The 21,755-nt window shown below is 36.7% G+C and overlaps 1 protein-coding gene across 1 annotated transcript in view; it reads right to left on the bottom strand.

Moving 5' to 3' along the window:
- SIMC1 (SUMO interacting motifs containing 1) overlaps window positions 1-21,755 on the bottom strand; it is a 97,011-nt gene that overhangs the window by 57,934 nt on the left and 17,322 nt on the right. The window lies entirely within an intron of this gene.

Here is a 21,755-nt window from a genome sequence, read left to right as displayed (position 1 = left end):
TTGTTAATTGCACTGTGTTTCCTATATGTAACATATTTTTTTCTGGACAGTCAAGGAGTGGTTTTCTTTGTGTTCATCTTGCCTTGAGTCTGCTGTGCTTCGAGGATCTGTAACTTATTATTTTTTTTCCCCACCAAATTTGAGAACATTTCTGCCATTATTTCTTCAAATAAGAAGAAAGTCTTATTAGAAGTCTCCTTCTAAGACTCTAATTACCCATATTTTGAATTATTTCATATTTCCCTACAGGTCTCTGAGGCTCTGTTCAATTACTTCCATCTTTTCCTCCACTCTATTCTTAAAACTGGGTGATTTCTATTGTTCTATCTCAAACATTGCTGTCACTCCCACCCACCCTTACATCCTGCTTTCTTTTCTAATTTGCTGTTGAGCCCATCTAGTTATTTTAAGATTTTAGTTACTGTATTTTTAAACTCCCGAACTTCTTTTTTTTTTTTTTTTTTTGCTTAAAATAACATAACTTTATTGTCTCACAGTTCTGAAGTCCAGAAGTCCAAAATCAAGGTGTCAGCAGGGTCATGCGCTCTCTGATGGCTGTAGGAGAGACTCCTTCCTTGGCTCTTCTAACTTCTGGGGTTTATTAGCAATCCATGGCACTCCTTGGCTTGTAGATGTGTGTCTTCACATTGTCTTTCCTCTGGACGTGTCTATCTCTATATCCAAATTTCCCCCTCTTATAAACTGAATTTCTGCTGTTTATTGTTTCCATTTTCTCTGTTGAGATTTTCTACCTATTCATTCATTGATGTCATATTTTCTTTAATTGGATGAACATATTTATAATAAATACTTTGAAGTTTTTTGTTAAATCCAACACTTAGGCTCAGAGTCAGTTTCTATTGACTGCCTACTTTTTTCCCCCTGAGTATGGGTCACACTTCTGCTTCTTTACATGTCTAGTAATTTTTGGTTGAAAATTGAGTATTATAGGTAATACACATAATGATTTGATGGTTTTCTTACAAAAACTGTCTTTTCATTGTTGTTGTTGTTCTAGTAGATAGTTAATTTGCCTGAACTCAAACTGCAAGCTTTTTCTCCCTGGCACAATGTAGGTGCCGATATCTTTGTTCTTATGGTTTCCAGCTGCCGCTCTTTTAACCTGGCCTTTTGGTGGTGGGCGGCAGGGTGGTTCTCTCTTGTGCCTGCCTAAATTTGGCTATCAGCCAAAGATTTGGGCAGATTTTACTCTAATTTTGGGGTTTGCCCTTCCTGTCATTCTCTTGCTTCTGGGGATTAGGGATTGCTTCCCTAATTATTTGCTGCTCTGCCATCCTTGACCTCTATCCCCTGACATTTCAAAAGCATAAAATTTCAGCTTTCTGTCACCTAAGTGGCAAATGATTGGGGAATGCAGTTCATTAAAAGAGCAGCAAATTCACAGATACTGCCCCATGCAGCTATCTTTCAAGAGTAGATTTCTCTCTAGTGTCTGCCTGATTTTTCCCTGGGCCCTCAGGGAATATTTTGTCAGGTAAAGTAGTTTCACATATTGGAAGTACAATTCAACTGCCTTTCTCCACCTTGGAGAGAGCTTATTGCTTCTGTCTTTAATCACTCCATAGCACTCTACACATACCAGTATCACTTTAGTACATATCACAGAGCACCTGCTTATCCTCTCCCCCATTAGATGTAACTTATTTTTGTATCCTGTATCCTTGGTACCTGCATAGTATTTTAGACTCAACAAACGATAAATGAATAAATTTAATCTAATAACAATTGTTTATTTATCCTCTCATCTCATTGTCCTCTGATAGTCCTCCTAACTCCTAATTAAGTAATTTGCTTTTTCATCACATATTACTCTGTTTTCACAGACAACAAATTATCTTTCTAATTTTAATAATTATGTCACCAGACAGAAATACAGATGACTAAGGCTCTCCAATAGTTTGTATCTGCAGAATGAAACACAGCAACAAGTCCATAAAGCCCTTGTCCACTCCATTAACCCTATTTTCAAAACTAGATGCCTCACAACAACCCTGTGAGGTGAATATTATTCACATTTTATAGCTAAAAAAACTAAAACTCAGAAAGCAGAATACTTTTCTTTTGGATTTCTGGACTTGTTTAAATCAGAAGTCTCAGATTCACCTACACATGCCAAGGTGCTTGTCCAAGGCTTATTTCCTGATTATGGTGCTGAAAATGGTATTCGCTCTTCACTGCAGGTTCAGCTCATGGTTTTGGTTTTATTTTTCTCCTTGGAGATTTCTGTTAATTCCTGCCAGCCCAGCAAGCAGGAAAAATTAGTTTCATTCAGGATCTAGTTGTTGTTTTAGCAGAGAACCCTTTAAAGTCAGTCATACTGCTGAAGGCAGAAGTTCCTGAGTTCAGGCCTCTTTACAAGATCCCAGTATTAGTTGCTTATCTTTCCCACTAGGACTGAGTATAATGCCGTAGTGACTGGCACAGCATCTGACAAATGGAAATGTGCTCAAGTAACATAAAGTGAATAAAAAAAAATAATTTTGAGGGGGAAAGCTGATCTTCCATACCTCACATATGGAACTTCATTCAATAAGACTGAAAATAACAGAGATACTTCAGGTTTCTCTCCACCTATCACTCTTCCACAAGGAAAAAGAAATGGCGTCATTATTTAGGTGAAACTAGAACCAAGGACTGAACCAGGAGCCCCCCTTCTTTGTTTTAAGCCCTCTACCCTAAAGATACTATCTGCTTTTTCCTTGGGTAAGGTTACCTTGAAGCTTGTTAGGTAGGAAGGGGTCAAGGAGGTTTTAAGTTTAATTTATAGTTTTAGGAAGCCCAAATGGGGCTATAGATCCAGGAAGCTTACTCTAACTAGGCACTATTAGTAACATAGCTATTAAATCAATCTCCATCTATCTGACTTGTATATCCTTTTTCTGTCTCTATGGATTTGCCCATTCTGGACATTTCATATAAATGGAATACTAAATATGTGACCTTTAATGTCTGGTTTCCTTAACTTAGCATCATGTTTTCAAGATTCCTCCATGTTTTTTTTTTTTTTAAATATTATTTATTTATTTTTGGCTGTGTTGGGTCTTAATTGCAGCATGCAGGATCTTTCATTGCAGCATGAGGGCTTCTCTCTAGTTGCGGTGCATGGGCTCCAGAGTTAAGGTGCGTGGGCTCCAGAGCGCGTGGGCTCTGTAGTTGCAGCACATGAGCTATCTCGTTGTGGCATGTGGGCTCAGTAGTTGTGGCACGCAGGCTTACTTGCCCCATGGCATGTAGGATCTTAGTTCCCCAACCAGGGACTGAATCTGCATCCCCTGCATTGGAAGGTGGATTCTTTTTTTTTTTTTCAATTTTTAAATTTTATTTTATTTATTGCTTTATACAGCAGGTTCTTATTAGTTATCCATTTTATACATATTAGTGTATACATGTCAATCCCAATCTCCCAGTTCATCACACCACCACACCCACTCCCCGCCGCTTTCCCTCCTTGGTGTCCATACGTTTGTTCTCTACATCTGTGTCTCAATTTCTGTCCTGCAAACCAGTTCATCTGTACCATTTTTCTAGATTCCACATATATGCGTTAATATACGATATTTGTTTTTTTCTTTCTGACTCACTTCACTCTGTATGACAGTCTCTAGATTCATCCACATCTCTACAAATGACCCAATTTCGTTCCTTTTTATGGCTGAGTAATATTCCATTGTATATATGTACCACATCTTCTTTATCCATTCAGCTGCCGATGGGCATTTAGGTTGCTTCCATGACCTGGCTATTGTAAATAGTGCTGCAATGAACATTGGTGTGCATGTGTCTTTTTGAATTATGGTTTTCTCTGGGTATATGGATTGCTGGGTCATATGGAAATTCTAGTTTTAGTTTTTTAAGGACGCTCCATACTGTTCTCCATAGTGGCTGTATCAATTTACATTCCCACTAACAGTGTAAGAAGGTTCCCTTTTCTCCACACCCTCTCCAGCATTTGTTGTTTGTAGATTTTCTGATGATGCCCATTCTAACTGGTGTGAGGTGATACCTCATTGTAGTTTTGATTTGCATTTCTCTAATAATTAGGGATGTTGAGCAGCTTTTCATGTGCTTCTTGGCCATCTGTATGTCTTCTTTGGAGAAATGTCTATATAGGCGTTCTGCCCGTTTTTGGATTGGGTTGTTTGTTTTTTTAATATTGAGCTGCATGAGCTGTTTATATATTTTGGAGATTAATGCTTTGTCTGTTGATTCATTTGCAAATATTTTCTCCCATTCTGAGGGTTGTCTTTTCATCTTGTTTATGGTTTCCTTTGCTGTGCAAAAGCTTTTAAGTTTCATTAGGTCCCATTTGTTTATTTTTGTTTTTATTTCCATTACTCTAGGAGGTGGATCAAAAAAGATCTTGCTGAGATTTATTTCAAAGAGTGTTCTTCTTATGTTTTCCTCTAAGAGTTTTATAGTGTCTGGTCTTACATTTAGGTCTCTAATCCATTTTGAGTTTATTTTTGTGTATGGTGTTAGGGAGTGTTCTAATTTCATTCTTTTAAATGTAGCTCTCCAGTTTTCCCAGCACCACTTATTGAAGACACTGTCTTTTCTCTATTGTATATCCTTGCCTCCTTTGTCATAGGTTAGTTGACCATAGGTGCTTGAGTTTATCTCTGGGCTTTCTATCCTGTTCCATTGTTCTATATTTCTGTTTTTGTGCCAGTACCATATTGTCTTGATTACTGTAGCTTTGTAGTATAGTCTGAAGTCAGGGAGTCTGATTCCTCCAGCTCTGTTTTTTTCCCTCAGGACTGCTTTGGCTCTTTGGGGTCTTTTGTGTCTCCATACAAATTTTAAGATTATTGGTTTTAGTTCCATAAAAAATGCCATTGGTAATTTAATGGGGATTGCATTGAATCTGTAGATTGCTTTGGGTAGTAGAGTCATTTTCACAATATTAATTCTTCCAATCCAAGGACATGGTATATCTCTCCATCTGTTGGTATCATCTTTAATTTCTTTCATCAGTGTCTTATACTTTTCTGCATACAGATCGTTTTTCTACTTAGGTAGGTTTATTCCTAGGTATTTTATTCTTTTTGTTGCAATGGTAAATGGGAGTGTTTCCTTAATTTCTTTCAGATTTTTCATCATTAGTGTATAGGAATGCAAGAGATTTCTGTGCATTAATTTCGTATCCTGCAAATTTACCAAAATCATTCATTAGCTCTAGTAGTTTTCTGGTGGCACCTTTAGGATTCTCTATGTATAGTACCATGTCATCTGCAAACAGTGACAGTTGTTTTACTTCTTCTTTTCCAATTTGTATTCCTTTTATTTCTTTTTCCTCTCTGATTGCCATGGCTAGGACTTCCAAAACTATGTTGAATAATAATGGTGAGTGGACATCCTTGTCTTTTTCCTGATCTTAGTTTTTCACCATTGAGAATGATGTTTGCTGTGGGTTTGGCATATATGGCTTTTATTATGTTGAAGTATGTTCCCTCTATGCCCACCTTCTGGAGAGTTTTTATCATAAATCGGTGTTGAATTTTGTCAAAAGCTTTTTCTGCATCGATTGAGATGATCATATGGTTTTTATTCTTCAATTTGTTAATATGGTGTATCACATTGATTGATTTGCATATATTGAAGAATCTTTGCATCCCTGGGATAAATCCCACTTGATCATGGTGTATGATCCTTTTAATGTGTTGTTGGATGCTGTTTGCTAGCATTTTGTTGAGGATTTTTGCATCTATATTCATCAGTGATATTGGTCTGTAATTTTCTTTTTTTGTAGTATCGTTGTCTGGTTTTGGTATCAAGGTGATGGTGGCCTCATAGAATGAGTTTGGTAGTGTTCCTTCCTTTGCAATTTTTTGGAAGAGTTTGAGAAGGATGGGTGTTACCTCTTCTCTAAATGTTTGATAGAATTCACCTGTGAAGCCATCTGGTCCTGGACTTTTGTTTGTTGGAAGATTTTTAATCACAGTTTTAATTTTATTACTTGTGATTGGTCTGTTCATATTTTCTCTTTCTTCCTGGTTCAGTGTTGGAAGGTTATACCTTTCTAAGAATTTGTCCATTTTTTCCAGGTTGTCCATTTTATTGGCATAGAGTTGCCTGTAGTACTGTCATAGGATGTTTTGTATTTGTGTGGTGTCTGTTGTAACTTCTCCTTTTTCATTTCTAATTTTATTGATTTGAGTCCTCTCCCTCTTTTTCTTGACAAGTCTGGCTAATGGTTTATCAATTTTGTTTATCTTCTCAAAGAATCAGCTTTTAGTTTTATTGGTCTTTGCTATTCTTTTCTTTGTTTCTATTTCATTTATTTCTGCTCTGATCTTTATGATTTCCTTCCTTCTGCTAAGTTTGGGTTTTGTTTGTTCTTCTTTCTCTAGTTCCTTTAGGTGTAAGGTTAGATTGTTTATTTGAGATTTTTCTTGTTTCTTGAGGTAGGCTTGCATTGCTATAAACTTCCCTCTTAGAACTGATTTCGCTGCATCCCATAGGTTTTGGATTGCTGTGTTTTCATTGTCATTTGTTTCTAGGTATTTTTTGATTTCCTCTGATTTCTCCAGTGATCTCTTGGTTATTTAGTAACGTACTGTTTGGCCTCCATGTGTTTGTGTTTTTTATGTTTTTTTCCCTGTAATTGATTTCTAATCTCATAGCGTTGTGGTCAGAAAAGATGCTTGATATGATTTCAATTTTCTTAAATTTACTGAGGCTTGATTTGTGACCCAAGATGTGATCTATCCTGGAGAATGTTCCGTGCACACTTGAGAAGAAAGTGTAATCTGCTGTTTTTGGATGGAATGTCCTATAAATATCAATTAAATCTATCTGGTCTATTGTGTCATTTAAAGCTTCTGTTTCTTTATTTATTTTCTGTTTGGATGATCTGTCCCTTGGTGTAAGTGAGGTGTTAAAGTGCCCCACTATTATTGTGTTACTGTCGATTTCCTTTTATAGCTGGTAGCAGTTGCCTTATGTATTGAGATGCTCCTATGTTGGGTACATATATATTTATAATTGTTATATCTTCTTCTTGGACTGATACCTTGATCATTATGTAGTGTCCTTCCTTGTCTCTTGTAACATTCTTTATTTTAAAGTCTATTTTATCTGATATGAGTATAGCTACTCCAGCTTTCTTTTGATTTCCATTTGCATGGAATATCTTTTTCCATCCCCTCACTTTCAGTCTGTATGTGTCCCTAGGTCTGAAGTGGGTCTCTTGTAGACAGCATATATATGGGTCTTGTTTTTGTATCCATTCAGCAAGCCTGTGTCTTTTGGTTGGAGCATTTAATCCTTTCATGTTTAAGGTAATTATCGATATGTATGTTCCTATGACCATTTTCTTAATTGTTTTGGGTTTGTTTTTGTAGGTCCTTTTCTTCTCTTGTGTTTCCCACTTAGAGAAGTTCCTTTAGCATTTGTTGTAGAGCTGGTTTGGTGGTGCTGAATTCTCTTAGCTTTTGCTTGTCTGTAAAGCTTTTGATTTCTCCATCAAATCTGAATGAGATCCTTGCTGGGTAGAGTAATCTTGGTTGTAGGTTCTTCCCTTTCATCACTTTAAGTATATCATGCCACTCGCTTCTGGCTTGTAGAGTTTCTTCTGAGAAATCAGCTGTTAACCTTATGGGAGTTCCCTTGTATGTTATTTGTCGTTTTTCCCTTGCTGCTTTCAATAATCTTTCTTGGCCTTTAATTTTTGCCAATTTGATTACTATGTGTCTCGGCGTGTTTCTCCTTGGGTTTCTCCTGTATGGGACTCTCTGGCTTCCTGGACTTTGGTGGCTATTTCCTTTCCCATATTAGGGAAATTTTTGACTATAATCTCCTCAAACATTTTCTCGGGTGCTTTCTCTCTATCTCTCCTTCTGGGACCCCTATAATGTGAATGTTGTCGTGTTTAATATTGTTCTGGTCTTTTAGGCTGTCTTCATTTCTTTTCATTCTTTTTTCTTTATTCTGTTCCACAGCAGTGAATTCCACCATTCTGTCTTACAGGTCACTTATCCGTTCTTCTGCCTCAGTTATCCTGCTATTGAGTCCTTCTAGTATATTTTTCATTTCAGTTACTGTATTGTTCATCTCTGTTTGTTTGTTCTTTAATTCTTCTAGGTCTTTGTTAAACATTTCTTGCATCTTCTCTGTCTTTGTCTCCATTCTTATTCCGAGGTCCTGGATCATCTTCACTATCATTATTCTGAATTTTTTTTTCTGGAAGGTTGCCTATCTCCACTTCACTTAGTTGTTTTTCTGGGGTTTTCTTTTGTTCCTTCATCTGGTACATAGCCCTCTGTCTTTTCATCTTGTCTATCTTGTGAATGTGGTTCTTGTTCCATAGGCTGCAGGACTGTAGTTCTTCTTGCTTCTGCTGTCTGCTCTCTGTTGGATCAGAAGGTGGATTCTTAACCACTGGAGCACCAGGGAAGTGCCCCCAAGATTCATCCATGTTGTTATTAGTATTTCATTCCTTTTTGTGGATCTGTTGTATGGCGATAGCACTATTTTTTATTCATTCACCAGTTGATAGACATGTTCATTTGGGGTATTTCCACTTACTGGCTATTATGAATAATACTATGAACATCTGTAGACAAGTTTTTGTGTGTTTTGTGTTTTGTTTTCAGTTTTCTTGGGTATATGCCTGGAAATGCAAATGCTGGGTCATCAGGTAAGTTCATGTTTGACTTTATAAGAAACTGCCAAATGTTTTCTAGAGTGGCCATATTATTTTACATTACTACCAGCAGTGCATGAGTGTTTCAGTTTCTCTGCATCCTTGCCAGCATTTGGAATTGACACCATCTTATTTTGGCCATTCTGATAGGAGTGTAGTGATGGCTCATTATGGTTTTAATTGCATTTTCTTTATGGCAAATGATGCTGAACATCTTTTCATGAAAATACTTGCTGCCCATATATCGTCTATTTGTCCATATTCTAATTGGAATGTTGGTTTTCTTAGTATTAATGTTAAAGTATACTTTATGTACCTAGATAAAAGTCTTTTTGTGATATATGTTATTTGTAAATCTTTTCTCCTCGTGTATAGTTTGCCTTTTCACTTTAACAGGGTCTTTCACAGAGCAAAGTTTTAATAAATTAATTAATTTTTTACATTTAATTTTTATTTTATATTAGAATATAATTGATTTACAATGTTGTGTTAGTTTCTGGTGTACAGCAAACTGATTCAGTTATACATATACATATATCCATTCTTTATCAGATTCTTTTCCCATACAGATTATTACAGAATAGTGAGTAGAGTTCCTTATAGTATGCAGTAGGTCGTTTTTGATTATCTATGTTTTTGTAATTAATTAATTAATTTTTGGCTGAGTTGGGTCTCTGTTGCTGCGTGCGGGCTTTCTCTAATTGCGGCAAGTGGGGGCTACTGTTCATTGCGGTGCGTGGGCTGCTCATTGCAGTGGCTTCTCTTGTTGCGGAGCACAGGCTGTAGGAGCACAGGCTTCAGTAGCTGTGGCACGCAGGCTCAGTAGTTGTGGCTTTTGGGCTCTAGAGTGCAGGCTCAGTAGTTGTGGCGCATGGGCTTGGTTGCTCAGTAGCATGTGGCATCTTCCTGAACCAGGGCTCGAACCCATGTCCCCTGAATTGGCAGGTGGATTCTTAACCACTGCATTAAGTCCTTCCAGCATTTATTGTTTGTAGACTTTTTGATGATGGCCGTTCTGACCGGTGTGAGGTGATACCTCATTGTAGTTTTGATTTTCATTTCTCTAATAATTAGTGATGTTGAGCATGTTTTCATGTGATTTTTGGTCATTTGTTGGCTTCTTTGGAGAAATGTCTATTTAGAGCTTCTGCCAATTTTCTGATTGGGTTGTTTGTTTTTTTCATATTGAGCTGCATGAGTGGTTTGTATATTTTAGAGATTAATTCCTTGCTGGTCACTGCATTCCCAAATATTTCTCCCATTCTGTGGGTTGTCTTTTTGTTTTGTTTATGGTTTCCGTTGTTGTGCAAAAGCTTTTAAGTTTAATTACGACCCATTTGTTTATTTTTGTTTTTATTTTCGTTACTCTAGGATGTGGATCCAAAAAGATATTGCTGCGATTTATGTCAAAGAATGTTTTGCCTATGTCTTCCTCTAAGAGTTTTATAGTATCTGGTCTTACATTTAGGTCTTTAATCCATTTTGAGTTTATTTTTGTGTATGGTGTTAGAGAATGTTCTAATTTCATTTCTTTACATGTAGCTGTCTAGTTTTCCCAGCACCACTTATTGAAGAGACTGTCTTTTCTCCATTGTATATCCTTGCCTCCTTTGTCATAGATTAGTTGACCATAGGTGCATGGGTTTATCTCTGGGCTTTCTATCCTGTTCCATTGTTCTATATTTCTGTTTTTGTGCCAGTACCATATTGTCTTGATTACTGTAGCTTTGTAGTATAGTCTGAAGTCAGGGAGTCTGATTCCTCCAGCTCTGCTTTTTTCTCTCAGGACTGCTTTGGCTATTTGGGGTCTTTGGGGCCTCCATACAAATTTTAAGATTTTTTGTTCTAGCTCTGTAAAAAATGCCATTGGTAATTTGATAGGGATTGCATTGAATCTGTAGATTGTTTTGGGTGGTATAGTCATTTTCACAACATTGATTGTTCCAATCCAAGAACATGGTATATCTCTCCATCTGTTTGTATCATCTTTAATTTCTTTCATCAGTGTCTTATAGTTTTCTGAGTACAGGTCTTTTGTTTCCTTAGGTAGGTGTATTCCTAGGTATTTTATTCTTTTTGCTGCAATGGTAAATGGGAGTGTTTCCTTAATTTTTCTTTCAGATTTTTAGTGGTTAGTGTACAGGAATGCAAGAGATTTCTCTGCATTAATTTTGTATCCTGCTACTTTACCAAATTAATTGATTAGCTCTAGTAGTTTTGTGGTAGCATCTTTAGGATTCTCTACGTATAGTATCATGTCACCTGCAAACAGTGACACTTTTACTTCTTCTTTTCTGATTTGGATACCTTTTATTTCTTTTTCTTTTCTGATTGCTGTGGCTAAAACTTCCAAAACTATGTTGAATAATAGTGGTTAGAGTGGGCAACCTTGTCTTGTTCCTGATCTTAGAGGAAATGGTTTCAGTTTTTCACCATTGAGAATGACATTGGCTGTGGGTTTGTCATATATGGCCTTTATTATGTTGAGGTAGGTTCCCTCTATGCCTACTTTCTGGAGAGTTTTTATCATAAATGGGTGTTGAATTCGGTCAAAAGATTTTTCTGCATCAATTAAGATGGTCATATGGTTTTTCTCCTTCAATTTGTTAATATGGTTTATCACATTGATTGATTTGCATATATTGAAGAATCCTTGCATTCCTGGGATAAACCCCAGTTGATCGTGGTGTATGATCCTTTTAATGTGCTGTTGGATTCTGTTTGCTAGTATTTTGGTGAGGATTTTTGCATCTATGTTCATCAGTGATATTGGCCTGTAATTTTCTTTTTTGTGGTATCTTTGTCTGGTTTTGGTAGCAAGGTGATGGTGGCCTCATAGAATGAGTTTGGGAGTGTTCCTTCCTCTGCAATTTTTTGGAATACTTTCAGAAGAATAGGTGTTAACTCCTCTCTAAATGTTTGACAAAATTTGCCTGTGAAGCCATCTGGCCCTGGACTTTTGTTTGTTGGAAGTTTTAAAATCATAGTTTCAATTTCAGTACTTGTGATTGGTCTCTTCATATTTTCATTTCTTTCTGGTTCAGTCCTGGAAGATTATACCTTTCTAAGAATTTGTCCATTTCTTCTAGGTTGTCCATTTTATTGGCATACAGTTGTTTGTAGCAGTCTCTTATGATCCTTTGCATTTCTGTGGTGTCAGCTGTAACTTTTCCTTTTTCGTCTCTAATTTCACTGATTTGAGCCCTCTCCTTTTTTTTCTTGATGAGTTTGGCTAAAGGTTTATCAATTTTGTTCATTTTTTCAAAGAACCAGCTTTTAGTTTCATTAATCTTTTCTATTGTTTTCTTCATCTCTCATTTATTTCTATTCTGATCTTTGTCATTTCTTTCCTTCTGCTAACTTTGGGTTTTGTTTGTTCTCCTTTCTCTAGTTGCTTTAAGTGTAAGGTTAGGTTGTTTATTTTAGATTTGTCTTGTTTCCTGAGGTAAGATTGTATTGCTATAAACTTCCCTCTTAGAACTGATTTTCTGCGTCCCATAGGTTTTGGATCATTGTGTTTTCGCTTTCGTCTCTAGGTATGTTTTGATTTCTTCAGTGATCCATTGGTTGTTTAGTAACATATTGTTTAGTTTTTTATAGTTTTGTGTTTGTGTTTTCTACAGCTTTTTTCCCCCTTGTAGTTGATTTCTAATCTCACGGTGTTGTGGTCAGAGAAGATGCTCGATGTGATTTCAAGTTTGTTAGATTTACCAAGGCATGCTTTGTGGCCCAGCATGTGATCGATCTTGGAGAATGTTTCATGTGCACTTGAGGAGAATGTGTATTTTGCTGTTTTCAGATGGAATGTTCTATAAATATGAATTAAGTACATCTGGTCTAACGTGTCATTTAAGGCCTGTGTTTACTTACTGATTTTCCATCTGGATGACCTGTCCATTGATGAAAATGGGGTGTTAAAGTCCCCCACTATTACTGTGTTACTGTTGATTTCTCCCTTTATGGCTGTTAGTATTTGCCTTATACATTGCGTTGCTCATATATTGTGAGCACAATTGTGATATCTTCTTTACAATTGTTATAACATCTTCTTGGATCAGTCACTTGATCATTATGTTGTGTTCTTCTTTGTCTCTTGTAAGAGTCTTTATTTTAAAGTCTATTTTGTCTGATATGAGTACTGCTTCTCCAGCTTTCTTTTGATTTCCATTTGCATGGAATACATTTTCCTTCTCCTCACTTTCAATCTGTATGTGTCCCTAGATCTGAAATAGGTCTCTTGTAGGCAGCATATATATGGGTCTGATTTTTGTATCCATTCAGCCAGTCTTTGTCTTTTGGTTGCAGCATTTAATCCATTTACATTTAAGGTAATTATTGATATGTATGTTCTTAATGCCATTTTGTTAATTGTTTTGGATTTGCTGTCGGTATGTTTTTCTTCCTTTCCTCCTTTGTTCTCTTCTCTTGTGATTTGATGACTTTAGTATTGTGGTTTTTGTGTGTGTATTTATTGTGGATTTTTGGCTTGTGGTTACCAGAAGTTTTGATATAGCAGTCTATATATATACAAGATTGTTTTAAGTTGCTGGTCTCTTAATTTCAAATGTATTTCTAATATCCTGAGTTTGTACTCTCCTCTTCTTACAATTGCTGGTTTTGATATCACATTTGTGTGTGGATGATTTCCTACCTTTACTGTATTACTGGTGAGCTTTTCCATTCATAATTTTCATGTTTCTAGTTGTGGGGTTTACTTTTCCACCTAAAGAATTTCCTTTAGCATTTGTTGTAAGGCTGGTTTGGTGGTGCTGAACTCTCGTAGCTTTTGCTTGTCTGTAAAGCATTTGATTTGTCTGTTGAATCTGAATGAAAGCCTTGCTGGATACAGTATTCTTGGTTGTAGGTTTTCCCCTTTCATCACTGTAAATATATCTGGCCTGTAGAGTTTCTCTTGAAAAATCAGCTGATAACCTTATGGGGATTCCCTTGTATGTTATTTGTTGCTTTTCCTTTGTTGCTTTTAATACTTTTTCTTTGTCTTTAATTTTTGTCGATTTGATTAATGTGTGTCTTGATGTGTTCCTCCTTGGGTTTATCCTGTATGGGACTCTGCACTTCCTAGACTTGAGTGAGCATTTCGTTTCCCATGTTAGGGAAGTTTTTCAGCTATTATTGCTTCAAATATTTTCTCAGGCCCTTTCTGTCTCTCTTCTACTTGTGAGACCCTTATAATGCAAATGTTGGTGCATTTAATGTTGTCCCAGCAGTCTCTTAGACTGTCCTCATTTCTTTTCATTCTTTTTTCTTTATTCTGTTCTGCAGCAGTGTTTCCACCAATCTGTCTTCCAGCATGCTTATTCGTTCTTCTGCCTCATTTATCCCGCTATTGATTCCTTCTAGTGTATTTTTCATTTCAGTTATTGTATCGTTCATCTCTGTTTGCTCTTTAAAGCTTCTAGCTCTTTATTAAACATTTCTTGTATCCTCTCGGTCTGTGCCTCCATTCTTTTTTGAGATATTGGATCATCTTTACTATTATTACTTTGAATTCTTTTTCAGGTAGGTTGCCTACCTCCACTTCACTTAGTTGTTCTTCTGGGGTTTTATCTTGTTCCTTCATCTGGAACATATTCCTCTGCGGTCTCATTTTCTCCAGCTTTCTGTGTTTGTTGTCTCCATTTCTCAGGCTGCAGGATTGTAGTTCTTCTTGCTTCTGGTGTCTGCCCCCTGGTGGGTGAGTTTGGCCTAGGGGCTTGTGCAGGCTTCCTGGTGGGTGGAGTTGGGTCTTGTCCTACTGGTGGGAAGGGCCATGTCAAGGGGTGTGTTTATAGGTGGTTGTGGGCTCAGGAAGACTTTAGGCAGCCTGTCTGCTGATGGGTGGGGCTGTTTCCACCCTGTTGGTAGTTAGGCCTGAGGTGTCCCGGCACTGGAGCCTGCAGGCTGACGGGTCAGGCCAGGTTTTGGTTCCAGAATGGTGACCTCCAGGAGAGCTCACACCAACGAATATCCCTGGCATCTCTGCCACCAGTGTCCTTGCCCCTGCAGTGAGCCACAGCTGACTCTCACTTTCCCAGGACACCCTACAAGGTCCATAGGTAGCTCTGGCCCAGGGTCCTATGGTGTCACTGCTTTGCCCTGGGTCCCAGTGCATGTGAATCCTTGTGTGTGCCCTCCAAGAGTGGAGTCTCTGTTTTCCCTGGTCCTGTGAAGCTCCTGCACTCAAGCCCTGCTGGCCTTCAAAGCCAAATGTTCTGGGGGCCTTTCCTCCCAATGCCAGACCCCCAGGCTGGGGAGTCTGACATGGGGCTCAGAACTCTCACTCCTGTGGGAGAACCTCTGTGATATAATTATTTTCCAGTTTTTGGTTCACCCATCTGGTAGGATATGATTGCATTGTGAAAGCACCCCTCCTACTGTCTCACTGTGGCTTCTTCTTTGTCTTTGGATGTGGAATATCTTTTTTGGCAGTTCCAGTCTTTTTTGTCGATGGTTGTTCAGCAGTTTGTTGTGATTTTGGTGTTTTTGTGAGAGGAGGTGAGCTCAAGTCCTTCTATTCTGCCATCTTTTCTCTATTCCAGGGAGTTTTTATATTAACAAGTTTTGAGATCTTCAGATCTAATCCAAGAAAGTGGATTAGAAATAGAGTAAAAAAATAAAGATAGGGCTTCCCTGGTGGCACAGTGGTTGAGAACCTGCCTGCCAATGCAGGGGACACGGGTTTGAGCCCTGGTCTGGGAGAATGCCACATGCTGCGGAGCAACTAGGCCCGTGAGCCACAGTTACTGAGCCTGTGCGTCTGGAGCCCGTGCTCCACAACAAGAGAGGCCGTGATAGTGAGAGGCCCGCACACCGCGATGAAGAGTGGCCCCGCTTGCCGCAACCGGAGAAAGCCCTCGCACAGAAATGAAGACCCAACACAGCCATAAATAAATAAATAAATAAAAATTTAAAAAAAAGATAAATATAAATAAAGTAGAAATCGTAACCTAGATGGACAAAATGGAAATCAAAGTCATTGATTCATTCAATCACTCTTTGAGGATAATTATGCACTAATCATTATTCTAAATGCTTACAGTTGAAAAGAGATACAATCCATTAAAACAAAGAAGTTACAGTTTACTGGTGGTAGGGTCATGAGAAAGCAAATATTTGGCCCTTTTTCTTTTCCTTGTCCTTAGTCTAGTTTCACTTGCTCATAGGGTGATGCATATAGAGGACTTGCACCCAGCCCTTGAGACCAGAGTTCCTCCAAATTTTTTATTTTGATGAAGCCCAATTTATCTTTTTTTCTTTTTTGGATTGTGCCTTTGGTGTCATATCTAAGGACTCTATCTAACCTCAGTTCTCAGCAATTTTCACTTATATTTTCTTCTATAAGCTTTACAGCTTTACATTTTAAATCTATGATCCATTTTGAGTTAATTTTGGTATAAGGTATGATATTTATATCAAGGTTCTTTTCCTTTTTTTTTGTTTTTTGCTTTTGAATGTCAATTGTTCCAGCATCATTTGTCGAAAATACTATCCTTCCTCCATTGAATTGCTTCTGCATCTTCATAAAAAAATCAGTTTGCTGTACTTGTGCGGGTCTATCTCAGGACTCTCTTCTATTCCATTGATCGATGTGTCAATACCACACTCTTGAGATAACTGTAGCTAAATTGTAAATATTAAAATCTGATAGTTTGATTCCTCCAACTATAGTCTTCTTTTTCAAAATTGTTCTGGCTAACTTACTTCGCCTGCCTTTCCACATAAATTTTAGGACAAGCTTATCTATGTTTATAAAGAACCATGTTGAGATTTTGGTAGGAATTAAGTTAAATCTGTACATCAATTTGAGAGAAATGACATCTTTAGTATGTTGAGTCTTCCAGTCCATGAACACAGTATATATTTTCACTCATTCAGGTCTTCTTTCTTTCAGAAGCAGTTTGTAGTTTTCAGCATATGGATCCTATATATATTTTGTTAAATTTATATCTAAGTATCTCATTTTTGTGGATGTGATTGTAAATGATATTGTGTTTTCAATTTACGTTTCCAAATGTTTACTGCTAGCATATAGAAATATGATTAATTTGTGTTGACCTTGTATACAGTGATCTTGCTAACTTATAACCTCACTTATTTGTCCTAGGAGGGTTTCTCTTCCTTCCTTCCTCCCCTCCTCTTATGTTCTTTCTTGTAGATTCCTTAGGATTTTCCATGTAGACAATCATATTATCTGGAAAAAGTTATGCTTTTATTTCTTCCTTTACAATCCATATGCCTTTTATTTCCATTTCTTGCCTTATTTTACCAGCTAAGACTTCCAGTACCATATTGAATAGGGGTGTAAAGAGCAGACATCCTTGCCTTATTCCAGAAAGCATTCAGTCTTTCATCATTAAGTATGATGTTAGTTCTAGTGTTTTGTTTTGGTTTTTGTAGATGCTCTTTATTAGGCTCGGGGAAATTCCCTTCTATTCCTAGTGTGCTGAGAGTTTGTATGATGAATAGGCATTGAATTTGGTCAAATGTGTTTTCTGCATCAACTGATATGATCATGTGGCTTTTCTTCTTAAGACTGTTAATAGATTACATTAATTGGTTTTAAAATACTGAGCCAGCCTGGAATTCCCAGAATAAATCCCACTTAGTTGTGGTATATTATTCTTTTCATACATTGCTGGGTTTGATTTGCTAATATCTTGCTGAGGATTTTTATATCTAAATTCACGAGGAATATTGGTCTATAGTTTTCTTTCTTTTTCTTTTTTTGTACTGTCTTTGGTTTTGATATCAAGGTAATGCTCACCTTATAAAATGAGGTGGGTAGTGTTGGTTTTTCTTCTGTTTTCTGAAAGTTGTGTAGAATTGGTGCTATTTCCTCTGTAAATGTTTGGTAGAATTTGCTAGTGACAATTTTGGGTCAGGAGATTTCTTTTTGGAAAATTTAAAATTACTAATTCAACTTCCACAACAGTTATGGGACTATTCAATTATCTATTTAGCCTTGGGTGAGTTTGTGATTTTGGAGGGGAATACGTCCATGTTAACCAAAGTTTTAAATTTATATGACTACAGTTGTTTGGAGTAGTATCTTATTATCCTTTTAATATCTGTGGGGTCTGTAGGGATATTCCTTTTTTCATTCCTGGTACTGGTAGTTTGTTTCATCTCTCATTTTTAATTTATCATTCTTGCTAGAGGTTTATCAATGTTACTGATCTTTTCAAAAGAAATCTTTTAGTTTGATTTTCTCTATTGTCTTTCTGTTATTGATGTCATTGATTTCCACTCTAATATTTATTATTTCCTTCCTTCTGTTTGTTTGGAGTTATTTTGTATGTATTTCTTTGTTCAGTTTCTTGAGGTATGAGCTTACATGACTGATTTGAGGCCTTTCTTATATATAAGCACTAAGTGCAATATATTTCCCTCTAAGCACTGCTTTAGCTGTGTCCCAAAGATTTTGATATGTTGTATTTTCATTTTAAATCAGTATAATACATTAAAAATTTTCCTTTAAGATTTCTTCTTTGACCCATACATTATTTAGACATGTGTTAATTTCCAAGTGTTTGGGTATTTTCCTGTTATCTTTGTGTTATTGATTTCTAGTTTGATTCCATTATGGTCAGAGGGCATAATTTTTATGATTTCAATTTTTAAAACATCTATAAGGTTTGTTTAATGACTCAAGATGTCGTCTATCTTGGTGAATGTCCCATGTGTGATAGAACAGATGTTACTGGGTGGAGTGCCAACTATCTTTTTAAAGTTTTAATCCAGGTCTTGGCCTAATGATATACTAACTAAGAATAAGGAGAAGAGTGGCTCTGCTCTCTCATGCTAAGAAAGAAACTTTTTAGTTTTCAAATAAGTAGGACCAAACTTTGGAACCTTGGGAAATTTAAAAGTTGCATTAGACCATCGGAGTCCAAAGAATTATAGAGCAGAAGACCCTCCCTTTACACATCAGAGTTTGTGAAATCTCACGCAACTCAAGATCAACTCATCCCCAAGACAGTAAGTACAGTATAGGCACATCTTACTTGGGGATTTGGTTCCAAAGTAGGCCAATAAGACAAGAATAGTGCCTATTCAAAATTACTCTTGCAGAGAAGCCAGCATAAAGGGGTTACCACTGGCTAACACTGGGTCAATTTGAACATCAAATAAATAGTAGTTAAACAAATGATGCTGCAGCAATTGGACATCCATAGGCAAAAATATGAACCTCAACCTAAATCTCAGACCTTATATCAAAATTAACTCAAAACAGATTATAGAGTTAAATATAAAATGTAAAACTATAAAACTTTTAGAAAAAAATAAGAGAAAATCTTTGGGCTCTAGGGCCAGGCAAAGAGTTTTTAGACAGCACCAAAAACACTACTTATAAAAGAAAAAAATGAGTAAATAAGACCTAATCAAAATTTAAAACATCTGCTCTGTGAAAGCCTGTGTGAAGAGGATGAAAAGACATGTTATAGACTGGGAGAAAATATCTGCAAATCACAGACCCAACAAAGAAATCGTAACTAGAATATATAAAGAACTCTCACAACTCAACAGTTAAAAAAAAAAATTCAAGTAGAAAATGGGTTAGATATGAACAGACATTTCACTGAAGAAGATAGACAGATGGCAAATAAGCACATGGAAAGATATTCAACATCATTAGCCATTAGGGAAATTCAAATTAAAATCTCAATGAGATGTCACTATATAACAGAATGACTAAAATAAAAATAGTGAAAACACCAAATCCTGGTGAGGATGCAGAGAAACTGGATCACTCATACATTGCCAGTGGAACTGTTTTTTAAAAAAATGAAACAAACAACTACCATAGTACCAGCAATCACACTCCTGGACATTTATACTAAAAAACTGAAAAATTCTTCATATAAAAACATGTACATGCATGTTCATAGCAGCTTTACTTGTAACAGCTAAAAACTGCAATTATCCCCAATGTCCTTCAACAGATGCCTGGTTACACAGACTGGCATATACATACAGTGGAATACTATTCTACAAAAAGGAATGAACTATTGATACACATAATAACTTGGATGAATCTTCCGAGAATCATGATGAGTGAAAAAGCTAATCCCCAATAGTTACATACTACATTATCCTATTTGAATAACATTTTGAAAGGATAAATTTTAAATGAAGGTCAGATTAGTGGTTGCCAGGGTTTAGGGATGTGAGTGGGGTGATGGTGGTGGTGGGGGGGAAGGTGAATGGGGTTATAGAAGGGCAATATGAGGGATCCTTGTGGTATTGGGTTGGTTTAATATCTTGATTGTGGTAGTAAATACAAGAACCTACAAAGGTTATAAATCTATAGAACTTAATACACACAAACACACAAATGAATATAAGTAAAACTGGGGAAATCTCAATAATATAAGCAAATTGTATCAATATCCAGGATGTGATATTACACTATAATTTTGCAAACTGCTACCATTGAAGAAAACTAGGCAAAGTGTACAAGGGATCTCCCTGTATTATTTTTTACAACTGTTTGTGAATCTATAATTATCTCAATAAAAACAAATAAAGAGTAGTAGAAATTATTTAACCAACTGAATAAAATAGAAATCTATTAATTCATACTAATGATAGGTAGACAGGGTGATGGGAAAGAGAAGGAAATATTCTTCGTTATAGTAGAATGCCAACTAGTATAATTAGGAAATATAATGCAATCAGGAAATATAATCACTATTTTACAACCATCATGGTAAGAATTGATTTAGGCAAGAAACATCAATGTATGCTAAAACTAAAGTATAGCAATTTCATGAGGATTAGAACACTTAATAGTCTCAGAGTGTCACCCTACAAATTTCTTACTAATCGAGAGAAAGATAGCACCTTTAAAGTAGAGAAATCTGGCTGATTCTACGTCAGTGAAGTGATCAATGTTAGCATCACCAATAATGAAACAAACTACCTAATGTTCCTCCTGATGAGATGCACTGAGAACACTACTTCTGTTTATCAAAACACCAGAAAGTTGTAAGACAAGTCACAAATTAGAAGGTTGTTGGCAGTGACTGGTTTGGGAATACCATATAAAGATGAAAATGGCTAATTAAAGCCACATGCAATAACACTGCTTAGTTGTATAAACATAAGATTGAGGAAAAAGGAAAGGCAAAAGAGAATAACATGCAATATGATTCTGTGATATTGGGATCTAATAAGAAATATATATTTGGCTTTTGTCTCTGGTTCCTGATACAGAGTTCCTAAAACCCTTGTAGTTTCCTTAGTGACAAAAGAGGAGCATCTTCGTTATTCATAATAAGCCCCTTTCAACCATATCTGAGTTTGTTAATGACATGACTGATGGCTGAAAGCCCCTAGGTATTTCAGGATTGGGGCTAGTTGCTAGAGGAACCAACCATGTGATTAGAGGGTTAGAATTTTCAGCCCCACTTCCTCAGTGTCTGGGGAGGGGAGAGGAACTCAAGATTGAGGTAATCACCAATGGCTAGTGATTTAATCAGTCACACCCACTGTCATGGAGCCTCCATAAAAATCCCAAACAACAGGGTTTGGAGAGCTTCTGAGTTGGTGAACACATCCATGTGCGAGGAGGGTGGTGTACCCTAAACTGCATGGGGACAGAAGCTCCTGCACTTGAGATGCTTCTGAACTTTGCCCTCTGTACTTCTTCATCTGGCTGTTCATTTACATCCTTTATAATAAACTGGCAACAGTAAGTAAAGTGTTTCCCTGAGTTCTGTGAGCCATTATAGCAAATTATCAAACCTTAGAAGGGGGTGGTGGGAATCCCTGATTTGTAGACAAGTTGGAAAGAAGTGAAGGTAACTTGCACTACATGCAATTGGCATCTGAAGAGGGGGGCAGTCTTGTAGAACTGAGCCCTTAACCTGTGGGTTCTGTGATGACTCCAGGTAGTGTCAGAATTGAATGAAATTGTGGGACACCCAGTTGGTATCCAGAGAGTTGGAGAATTATCCCCCAATAAACATATTTGAATAAAAATTTAAAAGTCCCTGGAATAAACTTACTGGGAAATTTCAAGACCTATATTAAGAAAACTTAGATTGTCATATATATAGTCTGTTATATATGACCCTCATGGTAACCA

Source organism: Balaenoptera musculus, chromosome 3 (assembly GCF_009873245.2).
Source record: "Balaenoptera musculus isolate JJ_BM4_2016_0621 chromosome 3, mBalMus1.pri.v3, whole genome shotgun sequence".
Taxonomy (NCBI): Eukaryota; Metazoa; Chordata; class Mammalia; order Artiodactyla; family Balaenopteridae; genus Balaenoptera; species Balaenoptera musculus.
This window is presented reverse-complemented; position numbering and strand designations above follow the sequence as displayed.